The sequence below is a fragment of the Aethalodelphis obliquidens genome, unplaced genomic scaffold (genome assembly GCF_003676395.1).
Source record: "Aethalodelphis obliquidens isolate GAN/ISIS:26980383/991018 unplaced genomic scaffold, ASM367639v1 scaffold26, whole genome shotgun sequence".
Lineage (NCBI taxonomy): Eukaryota > Metazoa > Chordata > Mammalia > Artiodactyla > Delphinidae > Aethalodelphis > Aethalodelphis obliquidens.
Window position 1 is genome coordinate 21,194,415 of NW_020837970.1, and position 15,327 is coordinate 21,209,741.

Below are 15,327 nucleotides of genomic sequence, written 5' to 3' on the forward strand. Positions count from 1 at the left end.
CATCTGCGAACTGAAGAGAACAGGATGCACAAACTCTGGAAGAGAGACAATTCATGTGCCATTTTCAATACAATGCCACCCCTTCTAACATTCCAAAGCACTCTCTGGGGGTATTTTGAGCCTAACAACTCCCTTAAACTAGATGTATGATTTCAGACTCCTCCCTCCTGTTTCTCATTCAGTGTCCCCTCTTCCTCTTCCCACCAAAAGGTGGGCTCTCCTCTGAATTCCTTACAGCTCTTTGCACTTGACTCTTATGCACTCAACCTACACTGATGTGTAGTAAAATCATATTATATGTATATTTACCTTTCCTTCTAAGACTGTAAACTTCTTGGGAACAGAGACTCTTCCTGTGTCAGTCCAGAGCTATTTTAGATGCTCAATAACCTTTAAAATTGTGAATCACTCTGTTGTACACCTGAAACTTACATAATATTGTACATCAACTATACTTCAATTAAAAAAAAAGGTGGTCAAGAATGCATGTTGAGGGCTTCCCTGGTGGCGCAATGGTTAGGAATCTGCCTGCCAATGCAGGGGACACAGGTTCAAGCCCTGGTCGGGGAAGAGTCCACATGCCGTAGAGCAACTAAGTCCATGCGCCACAACTACTGAGCCTGTGCTCTAGAGCCTGCGAGCCACAACTACTGAAGCCCACGCGCCAAGAGCCTGTGCTCCGCAACAAAGAGAAGCCACTGCAATGAGAAGCCCGCGCACCGCAACGGAGAGTAGCCCCCGCTCACCGCAACTAGAGAAAGCCCATGCACAGCAACGAAGACCCAATGCAGCCAAGAATAAATTAATTAAATAAATTAAGAGGAAAAAAAAAAGAACGCATGCTGAGGGACTTCGCTGGTGGTCAAGTGGTTAAGAATCCACCTTCCAATAAAGGAGATGCGGATTCAATCCCTGGTCAGGGAACTAAGATCCCACATGCCACTGGGCAAATAAGCCCTCACGCTGCAACTACCGAGCCCACGTGCTCTGGAGCCTGCGCACCACAACCAGAGAGAAGCCTGCACACCACAATGAAAGATCCCACGTGCTACAACTAAGACCCAATACAGCCAAATAAATAAATTTTACAAAAGAATGCATGTTGACTCAATTTACCTTTAGAACCTGAATCCCGATCTTTTCCCCCAATGTGCTTTCAAAAGCACATTGCTGGGGACTTCCCTGGTGGTCCAGTGGCTAAGACTCCACACTCCCAATGCAGGGGGCCTGGGTTTGATCCCTGATCAGGGAACTAGATCCCACATGCGGCAACAAAGGGTTTGCATGCCGCAACTTAAGATCCCTCATGCGGCAACAAAGATCCTGCGTGCCACAACTAAGACCCAATGCAACCAAATAAATAAATATTTAAAAAAAAAAGCACATTGCTGCTTCCTCCAAAAATTAAACATAAAATTACCATATGACCTAGCAATTCCACTTCTGGGTATATATCCAAAAGAATTCAAAGCAAGTACTTGAAGAGATATTTATACACCCATGTTCACAGACACATTACTCACAATAGCCAAGAAGTGGAAACGACCCAAACGTCTATCAACACATGAATAGATAAACAAAATGTGGATGATGGTGATGACTGCACAACAATGTGTATGTACTTAATATCACTGAATTGTACATTTAAAAAATAGATAAAATCATAAATTTTACATTATATATGTTTTACCACAAGTGGGGGAAAAAAAAACCCCACGCTGCTCCTTCTCCATTTACTACCCTTAGACCAGAGGCAGCTGAAGTATAGCATTAAGAGTGTGGACTCTGGAACCAGAATGTCTGGGTTCGAATTCTGGATTAGCCACTTAGCATATGTCTAATTTCTCTTTCCCACTGTTTCCTCACCTTTAAAACATAGATTTCATAGTACCCACTACATAGGGTTGTAATGAAAATTAAACAGATTAATAAATATATAATACTTAACTCAGTGCCTGGGGGGTAGTAAAGGGCTCGATAAATGTTAAGTTCTCTTATTATTATTCAAGGAGACAGGGGGTGTAGTTTGAAAAAGCATTTAACATCATCTATATAAGAATCTACAGAAAATAAAGCTTAACAAACTTTTGGTTGATGGAGTTATCCAGAAGAGTAAGAAAGCCTTTGAAAGCACTGCACTAGATTACTGAATGCCATGGACATAATCTTTTAATTCCAACTAAAATTCACAGCCATTAATATCTGCCTCGAATAGCCCTCCAGTATCTTGTCTGTTTGCACTTAAGATGTAAACATGACTATGCTTTGCCAGGAATTTTATCAAATTACTACACACCACCTTCCTTAAATAAAATTTTGGGGCTTCCCTGGTGACGCAGTGGTTGAGAGTCCGCCTGCCGATGCAGGGGACACGGGTTCGTGCCCCGGTCCGGGAGGATCCCACATGCCGAGGAGCGGCTGGGCCCGTGAACCATGGCCGCTGAGACTGCGCGTCCGGAGCCTGTGTTCCGCAACGGGAGAGGTCACAACAGTGAGAGGCCCACGTACCGCAAAAAAATTAAAAAATAAAAAAAAATAAATTTTTTTTTACTCTTTAGGTGAAAACATCTTAATTACAAAATGCAAATCTCTCTAGGGTCTCTGACTCTGACAAAACTATAGTATATGATACTGATATTTGAAGAGAGAAAAAGCATTTATGAAAACTTTCCTAATACAGCATATCCAGGCTCTTACTTGAATTCTTAAAGCCTATGTGGGACTTCTGACTCTGGTTCGCCAACAGACACCATATTCTTTTTTTTTTTTAAATAACTAAATTTATTTATTTATTTATTTTTGTTTGCGTTGGGTCTTTGTTGCTGCATGCAGGCTTTCTCTAGTTGTGGTGCGCGGGCTTCTCATTGAGGTGACTTCTCTTGTTGCGGAGCACAGGCTCTAGACACGCAGGCTTCAGTAGTTGTGGCACGTGGGCTCAGTAGTTGTGGCTCGCAGGTTTCAGTAGTTGTGGCACACGGGCTTCAGTAGTTGTGGTGCACGTGCTTAGTTGCTCCACAGCATGTGGGATCTTCCCGGACCAGGGATCGAACCCGTGTTGCCTGCATTGGCTGGCAGATTCTTAACCACTGCACCACCAGGGAAGTCCCAACATATTCTTTAAGGGTATAAATTAGGTCTTTTATGTTTCCCAGCACACAGCATTGCAAATGGTAGGTACAATTATGTGTTGACCAAACTTTCCCAATGGTAAATTCTCCACTCTTTTCACAAACTTTGTCAGTTTATGGCATCAGGAAAAACACCCAGGTTTTCTGCCTCCACACCAGTTCTACCACAGTCACCATAAACCAAACTAAAAAGCTACTGTTGCCATTGCTACTTCTTTAGCTAAGAAGGTGAGACTTAATCTCTTCACATGAGTATAGCACACGGCACCACGCTCTCAGTCCCAACTGAGCAAAGCACAAACCTAGAATTTAACTTCAGTTCAGCTAATTAGCCAGAGGGCTTGCTCAGATATTAGTGCATAAATAAACATATTTGTTCCTTGTTTAATTTCTCATGAAAAATATCGAAAACACAAGTAATTTCTCTTAAGAAAAGATAATGTCTCAACTCAGAGCAAAACCCTCAATTAAACTGGTTCATTAAACTTGAAATGTCCTAAGGCAATTTCCCAATACAGGTTGGAGGGCAACAAGTCACATACACAAGGCTACACTAGTCCTCGATTTCACCCTACTCTCTGTAAAAAAATAGGGCAAGAACAGTGTTTTATAGAATATAAATAGAAAGTGGTCTAGATGTTCTAACAGAATTACATAAAACAAGCAGACTTTTCAAGAACACCTGAAGCTACCTAAATTGCAACTTATTTATTTGAGAAATTAAATAACAGAACCACCAGTACAATTAAAGCATTCAAAAATGCAGAAGCTGAGGAAATTGGAGTATTTCATTCAAAGTCTGAGTTTTAAAAAAAAAATCACCATCTTCTATAAAAGATCATTTTTTTAATATAATGTAAGTCCAACCCTTCCTTTTCTAAATTTCAGCCTTGGCAAGAGGAGTTTGCACATCCTTTTCTTGGCTAACTGGGTTTGAAGTTCTAAGGCACCGAAATAGTGGCGAAGTCTAACTACCCACCATCCCATTGGCTCAGAGGAAACCCCGCCCCGTACAGCCACGGTAACCCAACATCAAGGGAACTCCAGGAAAGGTTGTCCCCGGCCACATTTCTAGTCTCTGATGAGTCTCTGCCCCTCCCCCCACCATCACCGCTGCGGAAGCACGGTCTCAGCACGAGCAGCACTCGACCGCAGACTGCAACGAAAGGACCTTGAGCACCTCGCCCCAATAATTACAACCGAGAGGGGAGGGGCGGGGACCACGATCCCACTGTCCAGGCTGCATGGTGCCATCCATGCTGCACCAAGAAAAGCAGACACAACAGCTCTGGCACCTGACCCTCGTGCCCCAGGCAAAAGGCATGGCTGAGCCACAAGAGAAAGCCCTGACATCTCCACAGTTTGCAGTCTGGGGGCCCCTCCCACCCCAAAGAGACGTAGGGCGGGGCAGATCTAGGCGCCGCGACTCCCAGCCAGACCGGACAGCGGGCTTTCCCGAGCCCCGCCTCACTTGCCAAGGAGGCGGAAACCCGCGGAAGGGGGAGGACGACCAGGGGGAGTGGCATCGCCGCTCCATACTGCCCCTCCGGCCAACCGGATCCCGGGAAGGCGGAGGAAGGCGGACTTCACGCCCCCTCCCTGCCGCGCCCCGAAGCCACAAGCGGGAGACCCCCCAGGCCGTCCCTTCACCCCAGCAGGCCAGTGCAAGGCCGCCCAGCCGAGGCCCCGCCCAACCCGGGAAGACCGGAGGGGTGGTCGACCGCAAACAGCACTTAGCACAGGGCCCAGCCCCGCCCCTTTCTCCACAATCGCACGCGCGCGCCGGCCCCGCCCCTGAGCGGCGGCGCGAGAGCCCGCCCCCTCCGCGCGCACCGGGACTACGCTCTCCTCCCCCTCCCGCACCGAGAGCTACCCCGCTCCGCCCCCCACCCCCCTCACACATCCACACGCCTCCCGCCCGCCTGCTCTACGGGAAGCCGAGGAGGTCAGTCCCCCCCAAAAATACACACCCTCGAGTCCGGCGTTACCCGCCACCAGGCTCCCTGCCCCGACCCCGGCCCGGCGTGCTCTCACCGCAAAGCTGCTTCGGCCGCTCTCACTGCGTGTCCCTCCTAGCATGAGCCTCAGGCTCAGCACGGAGGCCCCGAGAAACGCGCGGGGCACAGGCCCGCCAAAGCGGACTGGCAGCCTCCTCTCCGCTAACGAAGCGGTCACAGGCCCCAGTGCCCAGACTGGGAAGGAGGGAGGGAGGGAGGGAGGGAAACTCCAAGGGGGGAAGGGGAGGGGGGGAAGATGGAGAAACCGTCTCCGCCGCCTCTACCGCCGCGGCCGCTTCTCTGTTACCCGGGAAATCCCGCCCACTCACCCGGCCCGCCCCGCAGAGGGAAGACTCAACTTCGCTCCGCACAGGCCGTACTATCCGCCTGTCAAAGGTTTAGCCAATCGCTGCACCCTGGCTGCCGACTACCCGCCCCTTCCCCCCCGGCTGGGAGGGCAGTGGGGGGGGGAAAGCCGCTCACCTTCTCCACGCCCCTATTGGCGGGGAGCTTCCCTAACTCAACCCCGCCTATTGGAGACGAATTGCTGAATCCCACCCCCAAGCCGCAACACTATTGGAGGAGGCAGGGAAGCTCTTCACGCCTCATTGGAGGACTCCATATGTCCCGCCCCTTGCCCTCTCAGCTACAGGCCCAACAACTCCGCTCCCGCCCTCGCCAGTCATTGCATTGGAAGGCTACCCCTAGCTCTCTGGCTGCCCCAGGAAGGTAAGTAACCGATGTGGGGTAAAAATGTCCGTGAGATAGTCTCCTCCTACCGCACCGCCGGGCCAGGCCCCGCCCCCAACCATCGGATTGGGTATCTCGACGCCGGTAGGAGCCTCTATTGGCTAGGATGCCCGTCTAGGAAGAAGCTGACTCCGCCCTGCGCGAGGAGGCTGAACCTTAGCAGTCCTTTTGTGGAATGTTTACACTAGAGACTGAAGCGCAGAGAGTTCCAGGGCCTGAAACAGGAGGTGGTGCGGAGCTCAGCAGCGGGAATTCGATGCCCTGGGATTTGTAAGGGAGAGGCAGCAGCATCAGGACCCCCTTACAAAAAATGATAAAGAGAACCTCATCATTCCCATCCAGTTCTCTACAATTTACATTTCCGCACACTGCCTCCTTGTAAACACAAATATACGGAGCAGCCGACAGCTCCTTTCAGTAAGTATAGAATACAAGATTAAGGGCTGGAGACCAAAATCGAGGAATAGCCCCAGGGGTTGTTCAGCCCGCAGCTAGTGGTGGCTGCATACTTCTATCGCCGACACTCCCTAAACCTGAATATGCAGTCCTAAGAGGGCGGAGATAACCAAAATGAGGGCAGGGCCCTAAGAGCCAACGCCCTGGCAAGCCTCCGGAAGGCGGAGCGTGAAGCGTAAGGCATTAGCGATCTCCAGAGTAGAGCTGGAGGAATCAAGACTCGAAGAACTGAGGAAGGAGACCAAACAGGCCACGGCATAAATGAATCCTACGCCACACTTAAAGAGAAATGATAAAAATTCCAGAGTTGGGGACAATAATAAGAACAGCTGTTCCCTCCTTCTTGGCCAACGAGTGTTAATGACAGTCCCTAGGCGCTCTCTGTGTAGGCAATATGGCCTTGAACAGAGAGACAAAGTACTTGCGATACCTAGGTGGCTTTTATTTATTCACTAAATAGGGCGAACTGACGCTGGCCTTGCTTCGGGGGGCGCTCACGGAGCGCCAGGAGGGGAGGGGGCGGGACTAGAGTTTTCCCGCTCTCTTCCGCAAAAAGGCTACTCCCCCAAGAGAGCTGAGTCAGTATCCAAGAGGCAGGCCCCAGGTAACTCACTCCTAGGTCCTACCTTGTCCTCCCTCTGCAATCTGCCGGAGACCACAAGAAATGAGCGCTGGCAACAGGTGGGCCTGACTCCCAAGCCGCAAGGACAAGGCAGCGAACTGTGAACTCCATGAATAGCCGACAGATGGGAGCAGCCTCGCCGGGAGCTAAGCCCTGCCCCAGAACCGAGCTCAAAAAATAAGTCACACCAACGAAACAAACGAGACCCCCAGGCCAAACCTCTAGGAGGTTACGAAGAAGAGGTAATTATGCAGAACTGACCGAGGGCTATTTTAAATTTGAGCCGTCCTCCGCTCCCTGGACTGGGTGCCACACGGCGCTCCCACCTGGACATCAAGAACCACTTGGAACCCAAGCATAATTGGGCCGCCCTCGACTTTTCTGTCAACAGGGGATGAGCTGCCCTGGGTCTTGCCTAAGGCATCCAGGCCAATCCTAAGTTGCTCAGAGTTTTTGATAAAGCCAAGCAAGGACAGCGGCTGCCTTGTGCTGGGAAGAAAACACACTGCCAGCGTCCGCAGCGTTCTCAAGCTTAAGCCTAGGGCGATTTCCAGGAAGTCGAGAGTCGCGGGAAAAGCCAGGCCACAGGGGCACAACTTTAGTACTTGGCGAGGAAGGATAGACCCCACACCCTCCTCCCAACCCTTGCAGAACCCCGAGAGCTAAGTTCCCCAAAGCCACCGTACACCGTCAACTCCTAACTTCATCGCAACGGCTACCAGATCTCGAGACTTGGAGAAATCATTGTGTGCCTCTTGCCTCTCCCCGCCCCCCTTGCCAAGGGCTCCAAGCCCGGGACTTCCGGGCGGGAGGACTGTTCGAAGGAGCTAGGCGGGCCTCACACATGTGCTGAGCGCGCACACACGCTAGGGGAGGGGGCGGGGAACAGGGGTGGACTTCCCCCTCCAAGCTCTCTGCGCCGGAGGAGGCGGGACTATCCGCCCCACCAATGAGAAGTAGGGGCGGGACCCTTGCGTCTCACGTAAGCCGCAGGAATCCTCCCTCCGCCCTTCACGGAAAAAAATCTTAGCAACTTAAACTCCAGCCCGGCCTCCGATAGGCGGAGCTCGGGAGAATATCATCCAATCAACAACCGAGAAGGAAAAACGGGAGCTTCGCCCAGCCAGTGGAAGACAAGAGAAGGCGGGCCCTCTGGAGGAGCCCGAGATGGGTGGAAGAGAGAGGGAAAGGCCCCGCCCCTCGGCTCCTCTCCGGGCCGGTTGCACAAGCCGTCGCTGGAGTAGATAGTAAACAGGCTAGGCCAAGGAGTGGAGGCAGGGGCAGCCCGGCGCTCCATAAGCCCGGGCCCCTGCGCCTCTTCTCCCGGCGTCGCCCCGCCCGACCTCGGCGGTTCGCGCCGGCGCCCCGCCTCCCAGCCCACGGCCGCCATCCCGGCTGACAGGCGCGCCCCCCGCGCCCCTCCCGCCGGCTGATGCATTTCCTTTTCCCAATTCCGAGCGTGGAGACTGTTTTCCCAGTTTCCGACCTTCACTGCCCCTTTCAGGCCACCCCCTCGTGGGAGCGCTCACACGTCCGTGCCCCCACCCCCGTCCCATCCGCGGGCAAACAGCACGGCCGGGGGAGGGGAAGGGAGCCACCGTCGCTGCCTTGGGGTGGGCGGGGAAGGAGGCAGCTCCATGTTTGCAAGGGGATCAGCTGGGGCCGCGGGTCGCAGCCGCCGAGTTTGTGGAGGTTTTCCACACCCCCAGGCCGGGTTCCAGCGCCGAATGCTGGCTCTACTGCCACGGCCCGGGAGGTCGGAGAGCCCAGACCGGCGCATGGGTCTAGTGCAGAGGCGCTGGTGCTCTTTCCGGTGGCCTCCCCCGCCCCCGGCCGCCCCTCCCGCAAGTCCGGCGTTGCCCCCGCCCCCAGAGTCCATAACAACCGCGGGCCCTAGGCGCCCGCGCCTCTTCGGAGCGCGCCCACCGCCCCCTCCGACAAGTTTGCGGACAGAAACAAAACCCTCGGGCGGCTGCCGCCCTCGCCCGGCGTGGTTAGCGGGGAAAGCCGCGGGCCCGGTCTCGCTCGCTAACTCCAGCTCTCGACCAACTCCCGGCGCCGCGGGCTCAGTGAGCCCGGCCGGCTTGGCTCAGGCCGCCGCCCCCTGCCGAGCCCGCGCGCCGCAGCCCGGGCCCGGTTCCAGTTGGTGTATGGAATCTCCCCTTTTTTCTTCTCTACAATAATTTTTTAAGGCATTGCAGGAGCGAGGGGGATCTCCTCCTGCCGGCCCCTTACCCAGTCCGTCGCCCAAACCTACCGAAACCGACCGCTCGGTGAAATAAACTAGGCAGCACGGTCAGCGCACTGGCGACCCCGGGCCGGGCCGACCCCCTCCCCACGGATCCGGCCCGGCTTGGAAATGCACACTGGCGAGCGGGCGGCGCCAAGAGCTCTCCTTCCTGGCCTGCCCCTCGCTCAGCTCCCTCGGCCGCCGGACTCCGAGCCTCCCCTAGTTCCGTCCCAGGGACCGCGGCGCCTACACCATGGCGGACTGGCCAAAGCGACCGGCCGGCAAACAAGCCCCCCAAACCCTCGAGATTGGGGAGACCAAATTAAAAGCAGCTGTTTAACATACCTTCCGAGCCAGGCGAGGAGTACTGAATGGGGGGAACGCCCCCCACGGGCCATTGGCTCCCCGGTGCTCTCGTCAGTCATACTGGGCCCGCCTCCTCCCCTCGCTCCACCTCTTCCCCTTCATTGAACGCCCCCTCCCTCCAAAAAATATAAACAAATTAATTAAACTAGTCGTGAGTGGGAGGCGCATCTCTGGCAGAGGTCCCTATCTCTGCCGCACCGCCGCTTTGAGTTTCTTGCGGCCCTTGGACTAGGAGACCTCCTGGGACTCAAAGATCCGCTGGGTGGACCCGGAGGAGGAGCTAGCGGGGCTACCTAGCCCCCACTTCCTTCATACACACACCCCATTTGGAGCTGGGCAGAGGGAGGCGGGTAAGGATACCCTACCGACTGGCTGGAATGTCCCGACCCCCCTGTCTGTGTAACCTGTGTCTGGCCCATTCCGTTAAGTGCCTGCCTAAAAATGAGCGGTATAAGCTGGAAGTCCTGTGTTGGGGCAACAGGCATTTGCCCAAGCACCTACTGGGGTGAGGCAGACACATTCATACCGCACCTGCTGCTTGGGTGCGATTACAGAGACTGAATGAGATGCTCACTATGTACCGTCCAAGGGCATAAGACCTAGCTGAGGAGATGCTACAGAAAGAGCTAAGGCAAGGTGGAAAATGTATATGTAATTAGACATCCACAGAAGCTCAGAGCATGGAGATTCTTTCTAGCTGAGGAAAACTGGATGAAGTCTTCAAGGAGAAGGTGGCACTCAGGTAGAAATGGAGGGGCAAGTTATTCTCAGCAAAGGACACAAAGAGGTAAATGCAAAGAAACATTAAGAACCATTTAAAGTGTGGCTGTAGTAATGAAACTCAGGGTTGGAAAGATGCAAAGAGCAGAAGACTTTACTACCTTGTTAACATTCTTAGACTTGCAGAGCAGAATGTGCAAGCAGCATGGCCGCTCACAGGACCACAGGCCCAGAACTATGGTTTAAGATGCTCAACATCCCAGCAGCTGGATGGATTCTGAGGGTGGGTTGAATGAGGGGTGCCTACAGGCAGCAAGGTGAGGCAGAAAGGCTGTTGTAATAGTGGGTTTGGAGACTACAGAGGTACATCTTCTGGTGGGAGGGGTAGGTGGAGGGAGCCAAGAGGTTTCTTCTTTCTCCCAGCCCCCCAATCCAGAAACCCTTCCCTACCTTCAGCAGCCCTCAAGTCAAAACTCTGACTCAGATGCTTCCCTGAATCATTTGTAGTGTTTTGGAGGGGTGAGTGAAGCTACCCCACATGTCTGTGCTCAACAGAGCTGAGCCTGGGGCCAGAATACAAGATGAGTGAGTGGGAAAGACCTGTTGATTGAGGTATCCAGTAAAGGAAGCTAGTGTGGATGAGGTGGGGTGTGCAGAATGTGAAGGGCCTTAAAGGCCTGTGGGCAGAATGGGAGCCTACTGCCAGTTAGGCTGTCCTAACAGTTCAGGTGAGATGTAATGAAGACCTGACTAGGGCAGCGGCAATGGATAAGCAAGAATAAAAACAGAGAGATGTGTTTGAGAAAGACTCCAGAGGACTGGGTGACTGATTCAGTGTAGGTAGTGGAGGGAAAGGAGGAGTCAGTGGCCTGGTGTGTGAAGAGGTAGAAGAGCCTTGAGGTTAGTGGTTTGGTAAGCTGGCTTCCAGATTTAGTGTGGCCAGTGACTTAGTACTATATCCTTAGGCAAGTCCCTTCCTCCCTATGGGCCTGTTTCTCTCCTGTGAAATAGGGGTGAAAACTGGGGTAGAAAGACAGGCTCTAAGGACACTTCCCTCTCTCAGAGTCCACAGGGGTTGGGGGGACTCTGATGGGGAGGGAAGCTTGCTACTAAGGAGAGAGGGCAGGTGGGAAGAAATACTGATTTAGGAAGGGAAGTAGGTCATCTCAGGTGAAGTAGGGACTAGAATTTGGGTGGCAACTTGGTTGGTGGAATCACTGAAGGGTGTAAAGGGGGAAAGACCAGGAGGTAAAGAGTGTGTGTTCAGTGGGAGGCCCAGCACCTGGCAGGGCCATGGAAGTTGAGGTTCATTCTCAGACTGGGGGCTCCCTAGAGGGAAGACCAAGTTTTTCTATATCAGAACAGACACCTTCTGATGTCTGGAGCCCTATCTCAGATTTGTGCTCTATTTCCTAAGAGGTTCTGCCCTAAATGAAGGCATAACAGATACTGTGTGAATGTAAGATGAGGCAGAGTGGGTAGAGCAGAAAGAACATTAGTCTGGAAGCTGACTAGTTTACACTTAGTCTTCTTATTACCTGTGGTTCAGCCTCCTGTCCTGTACAAGTTAACATGGCAGTCCTTACCCTGTTATGAAGATCACATGTGATGATAAAAGTGCGCTTTAATACACCCAGTGAGGCTCTGAACTTCTGTGGAGGCCAAAGGCCCAAGCATCTGACTGTGAGCCTGGACTGCAGGGGGTATATGCTGAAGGAAGTTACTTATGGAGCATTTGCAACCAGAACCGTTACTCCTCAGAGAACCAGACTTCGCTGACACTTCTGACCCTCCTAAGTGCACCACGCTGATGGAAATCCCCTCTTGAATGCTCCCTAGACTGAGCTCCTCGAGGGAAGCAACTCCATCTAATTCACCTCTGAACCCCCAGTGCCCCCAGCGGTCAGGCAAGAAAGTCCCTCAGAAGGCGTCCAGTGATGGTTTCTGACTCAGTACATTGATGCCTGCGTAGCACAGCCACTCCCAGACTCTGGGAAATTAAGAATTTGATTTGGAGACATTGGCCTTCCAGCTTCACTGAAGGTTGCATCCACTCCACCTCTCCCCAACCCTATCAGTGAGGACAAAAGAGTGAATAGATCTGGGTGAAGGCCTTCCTTGGAGAAGTCATGTGGGGAAGCCAGGTTCTGATTCCCAGGAGTCCTCTTTTGTGTGAGTTAGGGATTATCGTATTTGTAGTTGAGCAAACTGAGGCTCAGAGTAGTAGAGTGACTTGCCCAAGCCAAGTTGCCAAGGCGAGTCTGCCTGAGCTTTTTCCATTCCACCACATGCTGTCTCTATACACATTAAGATCCATGATCCAAGTTGGGACTTCTGGAGAAAAACAGCTTCCCCTCTTGCTCCACACGCCTTCCCTCCCTGACTCCGAGAGTAGTTTGTACCCAGGTAGTTTTAAATGATTTCTGGCCCTTTCCAAAAAAATTATCCTCTAAGAAGCAATTTGTCTCCCAGTCACATACATGCATCCTCAACTCACAACCACATATACTCAAAACTATCACACCTTCTGACACCCTACCTCCTAGGCATCACACACACACACCCTCACAGTTCTTTAGGGTGCTTATGGTGGGTGGTGATTGAGAGATATTTAGGGCCTGCACCTCAGTGGCTCTGCCAAAAAGATGTCAGTGCCAGTGCCCTGATGACAGAAACTCTGCCAGCTAAAGAAGACCATTGCCAGTTTGGGAATATCCAGGTGAGGGGCATCTATACGTTTAAGGGGAAAAGCTCAAGCTATTGGTCAGAATCCCAGTTTAGCCACTTCCTAGCTGGATGTCTTTGGCAAGTCATTTATCTTTTCAATTCCCTTATCTGTAAACTAAGAATACCTACTGCAGTGGGTTGTTGTGAGATTAAAAATAAAGTATGCCTAGCACTCAAATGTTGTAGGACCCTTTCTTCCTTTATCTTGTCGACACTCTCTCTTCTCCTGGTCTTTCAAATGCAAAGTCCCTGGTGTTCCAGTTTGAGAGACCAGGACAGGCTTAAAGAACCCCAAAATTCCACTCTGTAAATTAGAAACTGCATTTGTCTGGCAACCAACTGGTTTATAAGTTGTACATATGCCATATTTCTGATTTCTAGGTGAGTGGAGGCTTGGAATTTTTTTATTGGATTTTAAGACTGCTATTCACTGCCTTGAAATGTTTTGCTCTCACCTAGCGTTATTTACCCCTCTAGGTCACTTCAGCCCAAATCTAGAAAACAGATGTAACAATATGTTCCCAGTTTACCCAGCTTTATGCTTTCAAAGTGTTTTATTCTGCATATCAGTTGTTTGATGATTTTTTTTTAAGGCAGCAGGTTCCTTTGTTCAAATGAAATCTCATTCAGAGGTCTAACACGTAAGAGATAAAGGTGGGCCTTGCTTTGGTTGAAGCGAACCCCAAGCACTGCAGTCTCTATCCCTTCACCTCCCACTCATGCCTCCTCCTTGTCAGCCCCTGCCCCAAGATCACTAGTGAACCTCCATTTATTAATCCTGTTCATTCATCCCAGCTACTCCCCACCTCTCACCAGTCTGTGAGAACACAGCCTAGTCTTGACCTTGGTTACCTCTGCCTATTAATCAGAATCTTTCCCAGGTTTTTCTTCCTCCATCCTCCCCTAAATATTGGTGGCTCCCAAGGGTCTCTCCTGTCTTCTTGCTCTCTTCATTCCTCTTTGTTCTCACCCACTTCCAAGGCTCCTAGCTTCTATCTAAACTAAGTCCCCAACTGATATCTCCAGCCCAGCATCTGCTCTGTACATCGTACTCCATACGTCCACTGGCTGCTGGCCACAGAATAGGTATTCATTAAAGGTCAAGGAGGTAAAACAGACTTCACAAGATAAAGTGGGTGACCTAGACTCAGCTGTGCATCTGGCCAGTCTTGAGGCTAAGATAATTATATTAGCTTAGAGAAGTAACCAGGTGCTGATGCAGGGGGAGGGGTAGAAAGAAGTGAGCCTAGAGTGGGGAAGACGGCGCTGTGCCTTTTTTGACTGCCTTCTCTACACAACTCACTGTCTTGCTTTCCTACTTTCACCTTCATCTTAGTCCTAAAAACTGTATCAGGAACATATTTCCATGTCAGGAACATATTACCCTAAGTTGTCAAAAAGGGATCACTGCTCCCCATCTCCATCCAACACTCTAGGTTTCCGGTTTAGTTAGTTATGTCCATGTTGGCCTTAGCCAGAAAAAAATGAGAGCATTTAAGACTGCAGAACGCCAGATTTAGCTTAAAGAAAAAGAAGGATTTTGTGAAAGCTATGGTGAGGGGTGAAGGAAGGCTAAACACTGCAACAGGTTTCTGAGTGCTAGATTTCTATCTGTGGAAAAGACCCAGTCTTCTCTGTGGTCAGTTAAGAGCAGTGCAGTCCAAAACACTTGATATTCACAACTGTTTGTGTGATGGTTAACTATAGGGTGAATATCTCCCAAGAGGAAATACAGTTCCCAAACTGGTGGAGCTTTTAGCTCCTGTCCTTGGTTAGCTAATGATGGTCTGGGGGTAGTAATCTTGGTAGTAACCCAGGCTGGAGACAAACCTAAGACCTCGGTTGGGAGCTCTGGTAGCTTGATTAGCTCATTCCTCCGCTCTGAGTCATTCTGTCTGCCCCACATGTAACAGCGTAGAAACTTTAAAGGTCTATGGGATGGCCTGGGGATTATAGGGGAGACTTGCTGCTTACCAAGTTGGGGGCCAAGTGGGAAGGGAACTGAGGGAATACGGAGGTGGCTGCACCTTGAAAGAGGAGACTTTGAAAACAAGCTAAAACTGGGGATTTCAAGTGGGAGCTGACCCAACCAGACAAGGGTCTGATAGTGCCTCTATAGACATCTGCACCGTCCAGCAAAGAACTAGACCCTCAGAGTTGAAGGGCCTGCAGTAGGATCATCTAATAGAGCACATTCTTTTACAAAAGCTAGGACCTGGCTTGAGTTGAGTGGTGAGATCTCAAAACTACCAAAGAGCTCAGTCACTCTAAGAAGGCTTTTCTACCTGGCCATACCTCCTGACCCACCTACCTGCAGGTGTCTGATTTATG

General features: G+C 51.4%; 1 protein-coding gene across 4 annotated transcripts in view; it reads right to left on the reverse strand.

Annotated features, from left to right (window-relative positions):
- SIN3A (SIN3 transcription regulator family member A) overlaps positions 1 to 5,480 on the reverse strand; it is a 64,137-nt gene extending 58,657 nt beyond the window's left edge. For 2 of the 4 annotated variants that reach the window (XM_027123647.1, XM_027123645.1), the window contains exon 1: positions 5,163 to 5,395. The gene's annotated coding sequence lies outside the window, so the exon portion shown is untranslated. Of the gene's footprint in view, positions 1 to 5,098 lie in introns of all 4 variants that reach the window. The other 2 variants (XM_027123644.1, XM_027123646.1) reach the window with 2 other exon arrangements.
- Between the last annotated feature and the right edge of the window lie 9,847 nt (positions 5,481 to 15,327).